Below are 15,630 nucleotides of genomic sequence, written 5' to 3' on the forward strand. Positions count from 1 at the left end.
ACATCCCGTGATCCCGCTCTGCACATGCCACACTGATCGTTCCCTATAGGGACTAATAGTACCACTGTGTGATTATTTACCAACCAGTAACATTGTCATAAAGGTCAAACTGTGTGCAGATTATACTACTGGGCAAAATAACAGACCAAATCTGAGACTTTGGATCTGAGATATTAGATCAAATCCCTTGTTGCTACTAGACCTCAATTAGGTGAGGTTAATTTGCAAGACTGGTCAAATAGAAGTGAATTTCCATAGAGTAAGATTTACAAGGATTCCAGATATGATACAGAGCTTGTGCACATAGCCCAAGGCCAAAATATGAAGGAAAAGGCAGACAGAACATGTCGTGAACGTAGAATTTCTCAGACACAGGAATATAGAATAACAGTATACATTTACATTTGGTCATTTAGCTGACGCTTTTATCCAAAACGATTTACAAGTTCTGTACGACAAGTCAGCAGGAAAGGTACAACTCTTACAGCTGAGTAACAATGTTCATCAAACTGCTGAAACTTGGGTGCTGCAGTGTTGAGTGCATAGTAGTAAAGACATATTAGTATAGTAGGAAGAGTGCAATGTATATAATATATAATTTGTACCAGCTGTGTGTAATGGAGCACCAGACATATGACAGAAAATGTAGGAGTCAGCCAGCAGGACATGGTGAAGACTGTCAAAGTTAAATGTGACTGTTGACAAAGTTAAATATGACTGTATTTTGAATTTGTATTTGATGCATCATATTATCTGATTAGATCCATAACTCAATAATTCACATGGCCATTTACTCACCCCTATGCTTGCAACACTTTATGCCTACTGCATCCTATTTAGACCTATGTGCAATGTACAAGCAGTGTACATGAAGCCTAGTGTAGTACATTTTGTCCTGGCAACATCCATTGTTATTATAGGCTAATTAAATGGATATAGTGGACTTACAAAGAGGAATGTATTGTTCCATAATGGAACCCTATAGTAACATGAGGAATATTTGATTCTGTATTAAACCAATGCCAATCTCTGAATAACATTTGCAAAAAAAAAAAAATCCTGAACTGCAATTTGTGTGAGAATAAGTCATCGGCCATAAAAATATTTATTCTCCGGTCCATCATATCCCACAACGAACTGGAAATGGCTGTACACGCCTTTATTTCATCCAGACTCAATTACTGTAATTCACTCTTCATCTGTCTAAATAAAAAATCCATTGATCAACTTCAGTTGGTCCAAAACACTGCTGCCAGGCTACTCACTAGGTCAAAAAATCATGCCACATCACCCCCATCCTTACTTCCCTGCACTGGCTCCCGGTAAACTCCAGGATCAATTTCAAGGTCCTGGTGTTCACCTATGAGCCCTCCGTGGGCAAGCATTTCCCTCAGGATAATACATTTCTATTCTATTCTATTCTATATCTTTGAAAAGTCTCCATTTATTCAACACTTCTGAATTCACTGACAAACTGAACTGAACTGACAAAAATAAGGTGCATAAAAAAGCAAACAAAATTCCTCCACAGGCTACTCACCATCATTAGTAGAGCGGCAAGTGGCGTTTGGGGACAGAGTGAAATCTTCTTAAAACACTGCCCCTCCACTCATTCCTGAACTTTTTTGTTAAGTCCTTCTCAAATGCCAACTGAATTAAATTGACCTTGCGTCGATGAAGCATATAGGTGATGTTCTGTAAAGACGTTCTTGAGGGTAGAAAACGAATTCTCACAGAGTGCCGTGCTAGCTTCAGTAGTGTTGTTGTTGACATCAGTGCCCACTAGGGCTGTCCCCGACTAAGGATTTGGATAGTCGACTTTGATTGAAAAAAAAAAAAAAAAAAAAAACAGGGTGGGCATAGCTGACTCAGTGGGCGGGCCCGGCCCCCTAATGCCCGCCCAATGGCGCCGGGTCTGCCCCCCCCCCCTACATCAATGAGCTCATACATCCACTTTCCTCCAGCCAGTCACTGCGGTCATCCCATCAGGAGCTCCTGCTGGTTTGATTGATTGATTGAAAACTTTATTAACAGATTGCAGAATGGGTACAATACAGTACAGCTCAATACAAACAACTGCTAAGAGGATGCAGACCAGAAAAATACTCGTCTTGTTTACATCAGGGTCCTCCATTTTCAATTCATCAAGACATTTATGACATACAAATATATGGTGCCCAGGACCAGACTCAAAACAAAAGGGGACCAAGCTTTTGCGGTGACAGCCCCAAGGCTCTGGAACGCCCTCCCTTTAACTCTGAGAACCACTCCCTCAGAGCTCATGTCGTATATTTCTAAATGAAAACATGAATAAATGCAAGTGAAATGTACAAGGTAATGATTAGAAAGACAAAATTGGCTATAGTGAAGCTTGAGAGGGAGATCACCCCGCACTCAGCCAAATGGAGGACAATCTGGAGGGCAAAAGACTGTTTATGATGTTAATGCACATTCCACTGGTTGGTTAGCAGCTGTGGTTTAGGCCACCTCCAACTGACAAAAGAGGAAATCATTATCGTTGAAACAGGAACCAAACTCAGAATAACCGGTGAGATCATAAAAGGTCATATTTACCCTAAGGAAGGAATTTCAGGTTACAACACGGCTGCTGCTGACTAACCCAGAGGTCAGAAAGGTGACACAGGCTATTTGGAAATCTCCCCTTACACAGAGAACTGCCACTAGTTGAAAGAACAATGCAAAGCAATGATATACTAAAAGATTTAGCAATTTCATAAGTTACATGTAGGCATAACTCTTAGAACAATTAGAATAACTTAGTCACAATAAAGAATAGAAACTCTTAAATACTAGAAGGTAAAACTATACAAATATTGGTCACATTATTTAATCAGTAAATAAAGTGTTCTATTAAAGGACGGATATATAGGGTTTGTTATCTGGGCACTGTCTGAAAAAGTAGTCTGGTTCTTATCTAGACTATGTAAACATTTTAGTCACAAGCATGAGGATGTTACTCAGGGAAAAACGAATCCTCTCATTAAGTAATGATTAAAGTGTCAGCAGATTCAAACTGTGAAAACCGTTGTCAGAGGACCCAAACGGTTGTGTCAGCGAAACATGTGGACACAGGACACCATCAGACAAGTTTCTGCTGGAATGTGACCAAAATAAGCCAGATCATGGACGTGAATAGGCAGGCAGGGTCTCCCCCTCCCTCTCGCTCTCTGTCTCCCCCTCCCCCTCTCTCTCTCTCTCTCTCTCTCTCTCTCTCTCTCTCTCTCTCTCTCTCTCTCTCTCTCTCTCTCTCTCTCTCTCTCTCTCTCTGATAAAAAGGGCTGATGGCGACGGACAGACACACACCCGGTGACAGGAGCGAGGAGACAGGAGAGGATCTCTCGAGAGCGAGCCCGACTCACACCAGAAGGAACCTGGAGAGAGACGCCACACACACCGGCTGAGCGAAGGAACCTGGAGATGAGCGCTCCTTGCTTGAGCGCTGAACCTCCACCGACGGAGAGAGAATCATCAAACAGAACTCGAGAGCCGAGCAAGACACTCAGGGGAGACGGAGAAGGACCTGGAGAGCCACACAGAACTCGAGAACCAAGCCTGAGACTCGACAAGCCGGCTACTGAAGAGCCGATGACATGAGAGCCATTGAGACCAGATGACTGAGCCGAGGTTCATAGCAGACTCCGCCGATACGAAATCAAGCACTCCCTGCCCGATCGGCGAGGAGACCAGGTTGCCGTGACAACCAGACCACGGACCACTAGAGAGAACGCGTGTTGGCCTGGAAACCAAGACAACAACGAGAGAACCGCACCGGAAGAAGAAAACTGCCACATGAAACAACAGCCACATGAAAGAGACGATTAGATTGAATGAAAGAGACTATTAGATTGACGATGTACTTGTTGATTCCTAAGCTGTTTTATTAATAAACACCGCCGCCCGTTGATTTTGACCATATCGTCAGTCTCCTCTTACTTGAAACCGAACATCTGAAAATACCCAAAACAATGCAGAGGAAAAGGGTAATAGAAAACTATACGATTACAAATAGAGATAAATGAAGTCAAAGAAAGACACTTCACTCATTTTTAAAAGGCAGCTAAAAACCTACTTCTACAGGCATAGGCCATACGATGAAGGCTGAGAAGTGGCTAGAAAAAGATTCTCGTTCCCACCTCGGCGGACTACACAATTTTCACTCTGGGCTAAAGATCTATTGGTGTAGATTTAGGAATAAAAAGTTCTCCATTTACAATCCTGCTCGTTTTTGCGCAATCATAATTTTAAAGTCGGGACTAGATCTTTCCTCACGAACGGATACTTGGTCACTGCATAGTTTTATTTGACGTAATTGGTGTGAGTTCGGTCACGTATCTTGAGCTCAACCAATAGCAGCTCTATTTGTTGCCAAGTTACAGACAACTAGAAATTTGTGTAAACAGTAGTAATGGAAGCAACAGAGAAGGAGTACATATCGACTAGTACAGAAGAGGACAAAAAAGGAGAAAAACCACCTTCTGAAGTTCGCTAAAAGGTTTCTAAATAATGTTATATGTATCTCACGTTGGCTCAGAAAGAAAGTGTACAAGATTTTATACAGACACGGTGGGATAGATATAAAAACTGTTAAGGTGGGGTGTGTGTAGGACCCAGGTGCAGGACAGAACGTGTAGAGGAGTAAGCAGGCAAGACGAGACGGAGTGACAATCAAAAATAGAGCTTTACTTGAAACAGAACTAAATGCAACAACAGAGGTACTTAAAAAACACAAATAAAACCTCAGCAACATGCTGGAAGAAGAACGAGGTAAAAAAAGGAAAACACTATACTCAATACGAGGGGACTAGGAACAAACAGCAACGATAGCAAAGGGTATAGGAACATCAAACTCCACGAATGACAGGAAACAGAATACAATGAACCGGCAGGGAGACAGCGCACACCAGACATATATATACACACTAATTGACACATGAGGGTTGACTGGAAACGAGACACACCTGGGCCCTCATTTATCAATGGTGCGTACGCACAGATATGTGCATAAACCGTGCGTACGATCATTTCTAAGCAAAGTGTGGGATTTATCAATTTGAACGTGTGTTTGAGATTGTGCATATATCTGTTAGGATTAGGAGAGGAGAACCCAATATGCAGACTGGGAAGAGAGGAGGCAGAGACGGCAGGGTAACGTGGAATATCTATAGGCTTTACTTGGACGACGAAACGATACAAAACGGAACATACAATGGCTCAGCCGAGCTGGCTCTAATACAAAACAACACTGAAGGACACAGGAAAACAAAGAGGAACGAAAACGGAATACATGAACTAAACGGAATACAAGAACTACTTACAACACTCAATAACATGAAGCAAGGCACGGGAGAGGAACGACGGGCAAGGGAACACGGAGGTAAGTGAGGGTAACAAGGAGGGTACTGGCGACACTGTCAGGAGGGAGGAAATGTCCAATGTCATTCTCATAACCGGCCCAGCAAGGGCCGGGCCTGGGGACGTTACATATATCTACGCACAGCACAGACCGTGTGTACATGGCGCCCAGCAGTAGAATAATAAGACTGCACCATGAGACGGACTTTCATGCATTAGTTTCAACACTGACGTGTTCTGTATGACCCGTAATTCATTATAGTTAATTGTAAAATAGCGACATTAGTGTAATTATTGTCAAACCCTATAAATAGCATTTGGAATAGGTATTTCCGAATGAATTCAGCCTGGTTCATAGTGTTATTATAGGAATGCTTCTCGCGGTGTGCGCTCAGATGTTTACAGAGATATAGGGCAGTCTATTTGCCAAGAGAGAACACCCGAGACACATTTTCCTAGATTTGTACCGCAATTTGGGACCCAAATTGGAGCGTGGAACAAAAACGCAGTGTTGGATGTCGTAATTTCCCCAACCCCCAACTACATACAATATCCATATATCAATAATAACAGCAGGCCGAGGCCAAGAGAGGATTTTACGCCAGGTTACCCAACATCATCGGAGCAATAGACTGTACCCGTGTAGCTTTCAAAGCTCCATCAATAAACAAATCCAGTTATGTGAACAGGATTCCACTCGGTCAATGTACAGATAATCTGCGATGCGCATTTTGGCTGATAATGTCGTTGCCGGTGGCAGGAGTCTCATTCAGGCCTAATTGTATAAATTCAATTGTAATGTTATTAGTGGGGTATCTGTAATTAAAACATCACTTAAATGCAGATCGGGATTATCCACTGAAGCCATAATGACCAAAATCACGGGCTCAGGCGTGCACAATAGGCATTGTAGAGCGCAGAGTTGGCCTGCTGAAAGCAGCAATTCAGTCAAGAGGATCAGACAGCAGTTTTACCCTTTACCCAAAGTCTACCCTTGCAAGGTCTTAATCTAACTTGAAAAAAACTCAACGAAAAAATACATTTTATTTGCAGTATATGTATGGTATATGGAAAACGCAAGCGATAAATAGTGGTTACGAGTTTGTATTCTCCATTGGATTGCACATACAGTGTGCTTCAGTGACTCGTTCATTTCAGTCATTACAGTGCTTAATGTCGGGTCAGCTTGTCATTTATTTCTGTCAATGTGCTGGTTCTGTAGCAGGACTAGGTCAGTCAACATCCTTGGCACCGAAGATAGTCTACACGCTCCCTCCTCCTCAGCTAGAACTCCGTGATCAATCTCGCTCTGTGAAGTTTCTCATATTTCGCTCGGCTTAGTTCATTATTTCACATCCCATGGGGGTGTTTCAGTATCATATATGGATAATCATGCATGAGCATAGACGGTAAGAACAATGGTATTTATCAACACAGCGTACGACCTGTGCACGCACGGTTGATAAATCCAAGAGAGAGTGAGGGAAGGTGAGGTGCAGGGATATGTCTCTGTATAGGAGGGGGAAGTGGGCAGGTCCAGGTGGATTGTAACAGTACCCCCCCCCCCCCCCCCCCCCCTCGAAGGACGGCTTCCAGACGGCCAATAAGACCGCCTGGGAACGGGCAAGGTTGGAGGGTGGGTTCCAGGAAAAAACTGGGGGACGAGACCAGGACGAAGGGGACTGGGACGAGGGGGCCTGGAGCAGGGAGGCAGTAACATAAACTGTCAAAGGTCACAGCCAGCCGGACCAAAGAATGATGACCTCTCCGACACCCAGACGGCCAAACCACGCGTCAAGACGGAGAGGGTCAAGTCACCATGTCAAGCCATACCCCAGACACGCTGAAAATTAAAACATATATCTGTTTGAATAGAATGTAATGAGCATGGCCCTGATTTCAAGCACTGAAGCTGGAAGACAGTGATTATGAAAAGATGTCTATTTGTATTCTTTTTTCCTACGTGTGTAATACTGTAATACTGTATAATACTGTGTTCACAATATCTTATACAACCCTAGAAAGAAAAGAACCTATAGTAACCTCTGGAATGTGAGCCGTCAAGAATGGAGCCTCTCCAGACGACTTTGTAGCTTACATGCAAGAACGTTAGGTTATGTATATAACCAAGTTCTGTTAATACTACTGACGCTCAGCGTCATATTGCATATATCTCGCTTCAGCATATATATACTGAATACATTTCAAAATGTACCTTTAAATACCAGCATTCATCTGGCCACACCCCCATCCGCTTACCTACATAAGCAGGGGTGGTGCCACACACTCATCTCCTTCCCAACAAATTTCACCACAATGAAAAATCAAGGGCCGCAGCGGCGTCTAGACGCTGAGCGTCACTAGTATTAACAGAACTTGGTTATATACATAACCTAACGTTCTGTGTCATACTAGCTCCCGCTCAGCGTCATATTGCATAGCAGGAGCTGAGCGGGAGCTAGAAGCTCGACAAATGTACCCCGCTGAGGCCCCCCACAACCATCAGATCAGGGAGGACCGAGCCCCCCCGACCCCCCCTAATGGAGGGCACCCCCCCTATTGGGGGATCACGGGAGGGCGACGGACCCGACCGTGCGAAGAGGCACTCAAGCAACTCAACGCACAGGGTGAGCAGACCGTGGCTTGACCCCACGACTACACACACGCACAACCCGCATGCCACCCGGGAACGAACGGAGGGAACAACCTCGTTACTGCCCCCAGAATCACGGGGTCAAGGGCAAACCCAACCCTGTGGCAAGGCCGTAGCAGCGGAGCGCGAAGGAAGACCCAGACCCACCAAAGGGACTGGACCCCCTGGAACGGGGGCCCGGAGAAGTCCATGATGCCAGCATCAAGACCCCACCAGGTGGGCACTTTAGTGACCCCGCCCCCCACATCGCCAGCGTATTCGGACAAAGGCCCCTCATTAAAGCTTACTGCACCTGGTATTCCCAGGCGGTCTCCGATCCAAGTACTAACCAGGCGCGAACCTGCTTAGCTTCCGAGATCGGACGAGATCGGGCGTGTTCAGGTTGGTATGGCCGTAAGCCGAGCGGGCCCTGTCCCCCCAATAGTACACCGCCTGGCACACTGACCCTGCAGAACAGGCAGTCAGCATGGCCGTAAGCACACAAAAAAGGTTAACCAACGGAAGCAGGCAGCGCACCGGGGAAAAACCAGGCAACAGGCTGTTAACCCTAGCCTGGAGACTGCGGACGAGACAGGCGCCAGAGGGGACAGCTGAACACAGCCGCCCCGGTGGAAGGGGCGTATGCTGGCGTTGTTGCATGACCAAGCCTCCATTTAAAAAAAACCCACCCAGAGGGGTTGAGGCAGAGAAGGCTGACACGATTGGCAGACATCATGAACGTGCAGGGGCACCCTCAACCGGGTAACCCGGGAGTTGACACTGCTCCCAACACACCAGGGAATCAACCACCTTGGTGTTACCCAATGCGGTGGTTGTTCCTATAACCCCTCAAGAAAAAACTCCAAAACACACCTGCGGGTATACACCGGCTATACTGCAGTACAAGTGTTTCAGTTTTCAAAAAAGGGTTAACCCAGGCCTACGGGTCGACAAAACATTACTCTGGACCGGGCCCGGCGATACGGAAAGCACAGGGTCACCAGAGGAGGTCAAAGACCACCCCAACAAGCCCCTCTTCGCCATGCGTGAGAGAGGAGTGAAAAAGAATGGAGAACCAGCCCCAAGCACACCGTACTTGGTATTCCCAGGCGGTCTCCCAACCAAGTACTAACCAGGACCAACCTGTGTAGCGGCCGAGATCTGACGAGATCGAGCGTGTACAGGTTGGCATGGTCGTAAGCCATTACGACAGTGCTGAGTAAAACATTTTCCCAACCAGGGTCTCCATAGCGCTTAACCCTGTGACACCCGGACCGACCTGGCATTTTTCCCCCTGAAAAAAGCCCAAGTCCCTCAGGGTACCAGAACAGCAGATCTGCATCCCCGGCGGACAACGGGTTCAACTGATCCGGAACAGCGTGACCAGAACCAGTCCCGTGCCCTAACCACGCCGATATGCCTACTCCAGGAGAAGGGGCAGATATGCGTGTTGATCTTAAACATGAAAAGAAGGCGCCACCCAGACGTTCGGGGCGAACCGCGCCCGGTGGCCCACCCCCAGGGCGTGAGACCCCTCTACATACGTTCAGATCCATTCCGTCATCATCCCCCAGATATGAACGAGAATCCGTCGACAACCAAAACAGGTTGTCGGAAGAGGAAAAACCTCCATCCCAGTTGCTCTATAAAAACGCCGTTTTAACCCCAAGCAACCAAGGCGTGCCAGTCAGTCGCCTGATTACAGAACATCCCGAGCTAGCACTATGCGTGCGTCGGGACACACCCACATCAATGAACAGGCTATTTAGACCCGTCATTGAATCCCTAAGGCGCCCAGGGGAACGACAAGAGGGGTGTGATACTTCCTAACTCCAACTCTTTTTAAAAGAAAAGAAGGAAGCACCAACAGTATGTATCCCAGTCTACACGGCCGGGGGTAAAATTTTTTTACATTTTTACATTCCACCACCCTCCCATAGAGAGGAGACGGAAATCCCCATTGAGACTTCCCACGCGAGCTGCACAGATTGAAAAGAATATATTGCACCTTGAGCCATGTAAAAGTTTGGTTTTAGGGCTCTCCGGGGAGGAGGCACTGAACCCATACACACTCAATAATCGAATCGAATCGAATACACACACAATAGAGTAGGACTCCTTCTTGAGGTTCCACTCACCTTATCAATCTGAGGAGGAGGCTCTGTACTCTGAGGAGGCTCCCTCACATGGAAGGAGAGTCCCAACTCACAGAAGGCCTGAATAGGAGCTTCGTGAGGAGGAGCCCTGACCACCCCCCGTTTTAAACAGATCCATCATATGGACCTGAACAGCACACGGAAGTCCTACCAACAGAGACGCGCACGGTGACGTACTCTATGGTGGGGGAATTTCTGCGGTGCACACACCCAATATTCCAGGGCGTGGGACCAGGAAACTCCCCCCCCCCCCCCCCTCACCCTGTAACGTGCCGAACCGCAACGTGACAGGAACCTTGAAGGACAGGTGGGTTTACCCCTGACCAACAGAAAAAAGGGGAGGAAAGGTTACCAGTTCACCCCTTTACGACCCCACACCCATGATACGATGTAATGACAAAAGAGAGTATGACACAGTCATAGTCAGCTCCATGAAGCGTCTAACAGCTTCATACAGCGCATGTGCTAACCTGCTATCTGATTTTTACTAAGGAAAAAACACAGAATAGAGAGGGCTCTCCAAGAGCCCCGGTACCAAACTTACACATGTGCTTCTGTGGCCAGCCCAACCCAGTTGTAGGTCACATGACACACACAACCCATCATCACCTACAAAAAATGGCAAAAACACTCTATAGAGGAACGCCGTTTTTCATAATGAGAGAATACATAATTCTCGATTAGTATCGGCCACAGGCCTTGCTAAGCACACACGAAAAGCGACCAAACAATTTTTTCTTTTAGGAAAAATAAAGTTTCTCAAGCAGTGTTTAGCACAACCTCAGCAATCAAGCTAAGGGTTACATCGTATCCCTACCACACAGTGACACAATGTAGTGCAACAACATGTCTGAGAGGAGGATGAAGAGTTCCCAGGGAACCGGGGGGAAACACAAGCCTCCTACTTTACCCTTAATACGGCCAGTTGAACAGGTAAACCTGTTAATATGTGAAGACACTGTTCATTGTCATTACAGGCTGAGAGAAGAATCATTCTTTACTCATATGTCACTAAGCATAGCTTTATAGGTTAGTTTAACCCCCTTAGTTGAGAGTGCTCGGTACAAGAACACACATGATGTTTCTCAACACAACAAACCAGATCATTTTCACATCTGTAATAAACAACCCTATTTGCATGGAGAAGCTAATACCAGTGACAAGACAATTCACACATAACTTGCATCGTATCCTAAATGTAGTGCAGCAACACTCGTTTTGGAAAACATCATTATTTACAAAACATTTAGAAGGGAAAGCAAGAAGAAGTGCTCAAGGTCTGGTCAGACCTGGCCTACCTTGAGCGCAGATCAAGCGAAACTGCAGCCTCTAACAAGGCACCGTAGTAAACACAGCCGTTCTGTGTTGTCGGCCTGGGCAGCGTCGCCGCCCCATCCCGCCGCTCCGGTCCCCCTTGTTGACGCAGTCCTTGCCGTCCTGGCTCAGGGCAGGTTCGACGAACATCCTCTGTCAAAGATGACGTCGTAGTCAAGAGCGTTTAAAACATGTTATAATCAAAGCACGTTCAACAGTGTAGCATTAAGCTAACGGCCGCTCTAACCGTCGGGCGCTACCGCCCCTGCCCGCGAGACGCCGAGCGAACGGCGCACGCGACCAGAGGGGAGACTTCGAATCCCCCCCGCCTCTCCCCGTGAGGGAGAGGGGAGTTGGGAACCGCGGCGGCGCGCGAGGGGCCGGAACAACCCCGCGCTGGGCCTTGGCCGATAGCAGCAAGCTAACGTTTCCTAGCCTAGCCTAGGTAGGCCACGACTAGCACGCAAGCTAATGTTTCCTAGCCTAGTGATCACAGCAGGCTAGCGCCGCAGCTAACAGCTGACTGGCTAACAGTAGGCCACCACTAGCACGTAAGCTAAGCAGCTATCACCTGAACTTGTACACAATGATATAACAATCACTCAGACAGGCCGCCGTTCTGAAACCCTCCTCACTTTTTAAGAGAAAAGAGAAACAAGATGTTAACACAGTTTTACAACGGTGATTTTACCAACACCCGACGGAGCCAGCACAATACCCAACTGGCCTGTGTAGCTGACTTGAACACAGATCTTCCGCTAACGAACATCCATGCCCATATTTCCTCGTGAGGGAATACTCTCATTTGGATATGAAAGACGGGGCCTACACGGTGACAGAGAAAACATCCACTTGTCCAGAAAACACAGGGATCACCAGTGTTAATGGTCGTGGCCCACTAGTTAACTTATAATGGGCTTCAGACCAAGGTCTTCCGCTGTTGCCTAAGAGGCTGAACAAAAGACCTTAATCTGGGGCCGGTGTTCGTAAACATTGTCAGCCAGCCCCCATAGCACTAACAGACAAGTGGAGCCGCAAGCAAAACATCACTCACCAACCTGAAACCCACCGCTTCTCACAACAGCGGCGCGTCCTACAGTTCAGCTGTGTCCTGAAAGGTTTTACCGCAACCAGCCACAGCAAGGAACTGCAGTTGAGAGGCATGCAGCGGCGTGCTCCCAATACGAAAACCGGTGGAGGATTTTTAGAATGATCATCATCTTCCAGACACTCCAGTGACGAAGACAATATCGCTGTATTTTCTCGAAAATAGTGAGAGAGAAAATAAAGATATGATGTCAACGTATCTCCTTGTTCTTCCTTTCCTCAGAGTAAATATTTTTCTCCACGTCAAGTGGGCATATGAGCAACACGTTGCTTGTGATGAAATTTGAGAAGGAGATGAGTGTGTGGCACCACCCCTGCTTATGTAGGTAAGCGGATGGGGGTGTGGCCAGATGAATGCTGGCATTTAAAGGTACATTTTGAAATTTATTCAGTATATATATGCTGAAGCGAGATATATGCAATATGACGCTGAGCGGGAGCTAGTATGACACAGAACTGAGCAGCCGGTTGGCACAGGGTTAACCGGTTAACCCTTGCATGCCCTGTTAAAAGGGAAAGATCCTATACTGTCCAAAAAGGGGTCTATCTACATGTAGGATGTATAATATATAAGTATAGTATAAGTATAAGTATAAGTATAGTACTGTACATTAGTACACTGCATAGTATTGTATATTATATGGTAACTCAGTTACGTCTATTCTGCATCGAACATTGTACATATGTCTATACTGAACACTGTGACCTCATTTTCTACTTCTAAATTACATGCTATACTATGTTATTTGATACTATCTTGTCTAGCACAGTCTCTGGAGCGTAACAGTAAGAAGCATTTTGTATGAAAGTATTCTGTACTTCTGTATGACAACTATTAAAGAAACTTGAAACTTGAAACTTGAAAACTAATGTATGAGGTTTTTTTCACATGTATGTTATGAAAAAACATTGTAACCAAGGTGTAAAGTATACAAGTACTGTATTGCTATATATTTTCTTTATTTTCTGCTTAAAAACATATAGTGTGGTGAGGGACTTTTCCATACTCAATTTGTTATGTAGTTACAAGTAACGGAAGGATGGAAGAGGAGGGGTGTGATTACGTACTGTACACTGATTGGAACTGTATACTGACCAAAGGGGTATAATCTTATGACGTAGTTCTGTATTATATAAACCCCCCGTGAAACAAGGAGGGGGAACTTTTTGACTTTTTACATTTTGACTTTAGGCCTTTTCTCTGCTGAAATAGATACTATGATAAATTGTGCATTTCTTTTGTAACTCTTGTAATTTTTTATTAAAAAACTTTTTGAAACTAAATCTTTTTCTTCGTGTTACTTTTTCTAAGAAATACTGGTAAGCTATAATATCATTCTATTTTTTTTAGCACCTGATTCAATGTCATGCGGTGTAATTGAGACTTGAATGAAAGGTCGTTTTGGGAAGATACTTTTCCCTATGATGGTATCTGTCACTGTTTTTTTAGCCTGTCTAACTATTCATTAGCTCCTAAGATAGTATTCTGTCACTGTCTAAAGGTTAGATTTCAGCTTATCTCTCAAAGAGAATAACATTTAAAAAATATTGTCATTAGGGCAGAAACGCGGCATGGATCTATTTCATTTATTATGTATAGATCTTAGGTGTAATGGGTACAGATGTCTGTCTTTTCTCTAAAAATAGCAAAAGAAGTAAATAAGAATCTGTAATCTATTTGTATTCAATGCAAAAGGGGATTATCCAGACAGCAAGCATTTAGAAGAGATTACCTCACTCATTTAAGCGGCGAGATGGACTCTCACCGGCGCCTATGACAAATAAGGGAGGGATAATCACTTGATTGATGACAAACCTATTTGAACACTCAAGTAGATTTACTAAGGACAGACTTATCAAATAAATCTTCCTTGTTATAATAAAATATAGATCTCGCAACCTCTACCAATGATCCACATCTTGCCGGAGGAGGACGAGACAAGCAAACAGTATAACCGGTCTCTTGATACAACTCTTTTAGATTCACTGGGGTTTGAGTGTCACGGCATTGCAGGACGCTGTTTGATGCCAGACGAGCAGACCACTGAGTGATGGGCTTATCAAACTGACCTGATATACTGGGGCTTAATACATAAACATAAAGTACTGTATTGCTATATATTTTCTTTATTTTCTGCTTAAAAACATATAGTGTGGTGAGGGACTTTTCCATACTCAATTTGTTATGTAGTTACAAGTAACGGAAGGATGGAAGAGGAGGGGTGTGATTACGTACTGTACACTGATTGGAACTGTATACTGACCAAAGGGGTATAATCTTATGACGTAGTTCTGTATTATATAAACCCCCCGTGAAACAAGGAGAGGGAACTTTTTGACTTTTTACATTTTGACTTTAGGCCTTTTCTCTGCTGAAATAGATACTATGATAAATTGTGCATTTCTTTTGTAACTCTTGTAATTTTTTATTAAAAAACTTTTTGAAACTAAATCTTTTTCTTCGTGTTACTTTTTCTAAGAAATACTGGTAAGCTATAATATCATTCTATTTTTTTTAGCACCTGATTCAATGTCATGCGGTGTAATTGAGACTTGAATGAAAGGTCGTTTTGGGAAGATACTTTTCCCTATGATGGTATCTGTCACTGTTTTTTTAGCCTGTCTAACTATTCATTAGCTCCTAAGATAGTATTCTGTCACTGTCTAAAGGTTAGATTTCAGCTTATCTCTCAAAGAGAATAACATTTAAAAAATATTGTCATTAGGGCAGAAACGCGGCATGGATCTATTTCATTTATTATGTATAGATCTTAGGTGTAATGGGTACAGATGTCTGTCTTTTCTCTAAAAATAGCAAAAGAAGTAAATAAGAATCTGTAATCTATTTGTATTCAATGCAAAAGGGGATTATCCAGACAGCAAGCATTTAGAAGAGATTACCTCACTCATTTAAGCGGCGAGATGGACTCTCACCGGCGCCTATGACAAATAAGGGAGGGATAATCACTTGATTGATGACAAACCTATTTGAACACTCAAGTAGATTTACTAAGGACAGACTTATCAAATAAATCTTCCTTGTTACAA

This window comes from Notolepis coatsorum, assembly GCF_963971535.1.
Source record: "Notolepis coatsorum genome assembly, chromosome: 1".
NCBI classification, from domain to species: Eukaryota; Metazoa; Chordata; class Actinopteri; order Aulopiformes; family Paralepididae; genus Notolepis; species Notolepis coatsorum.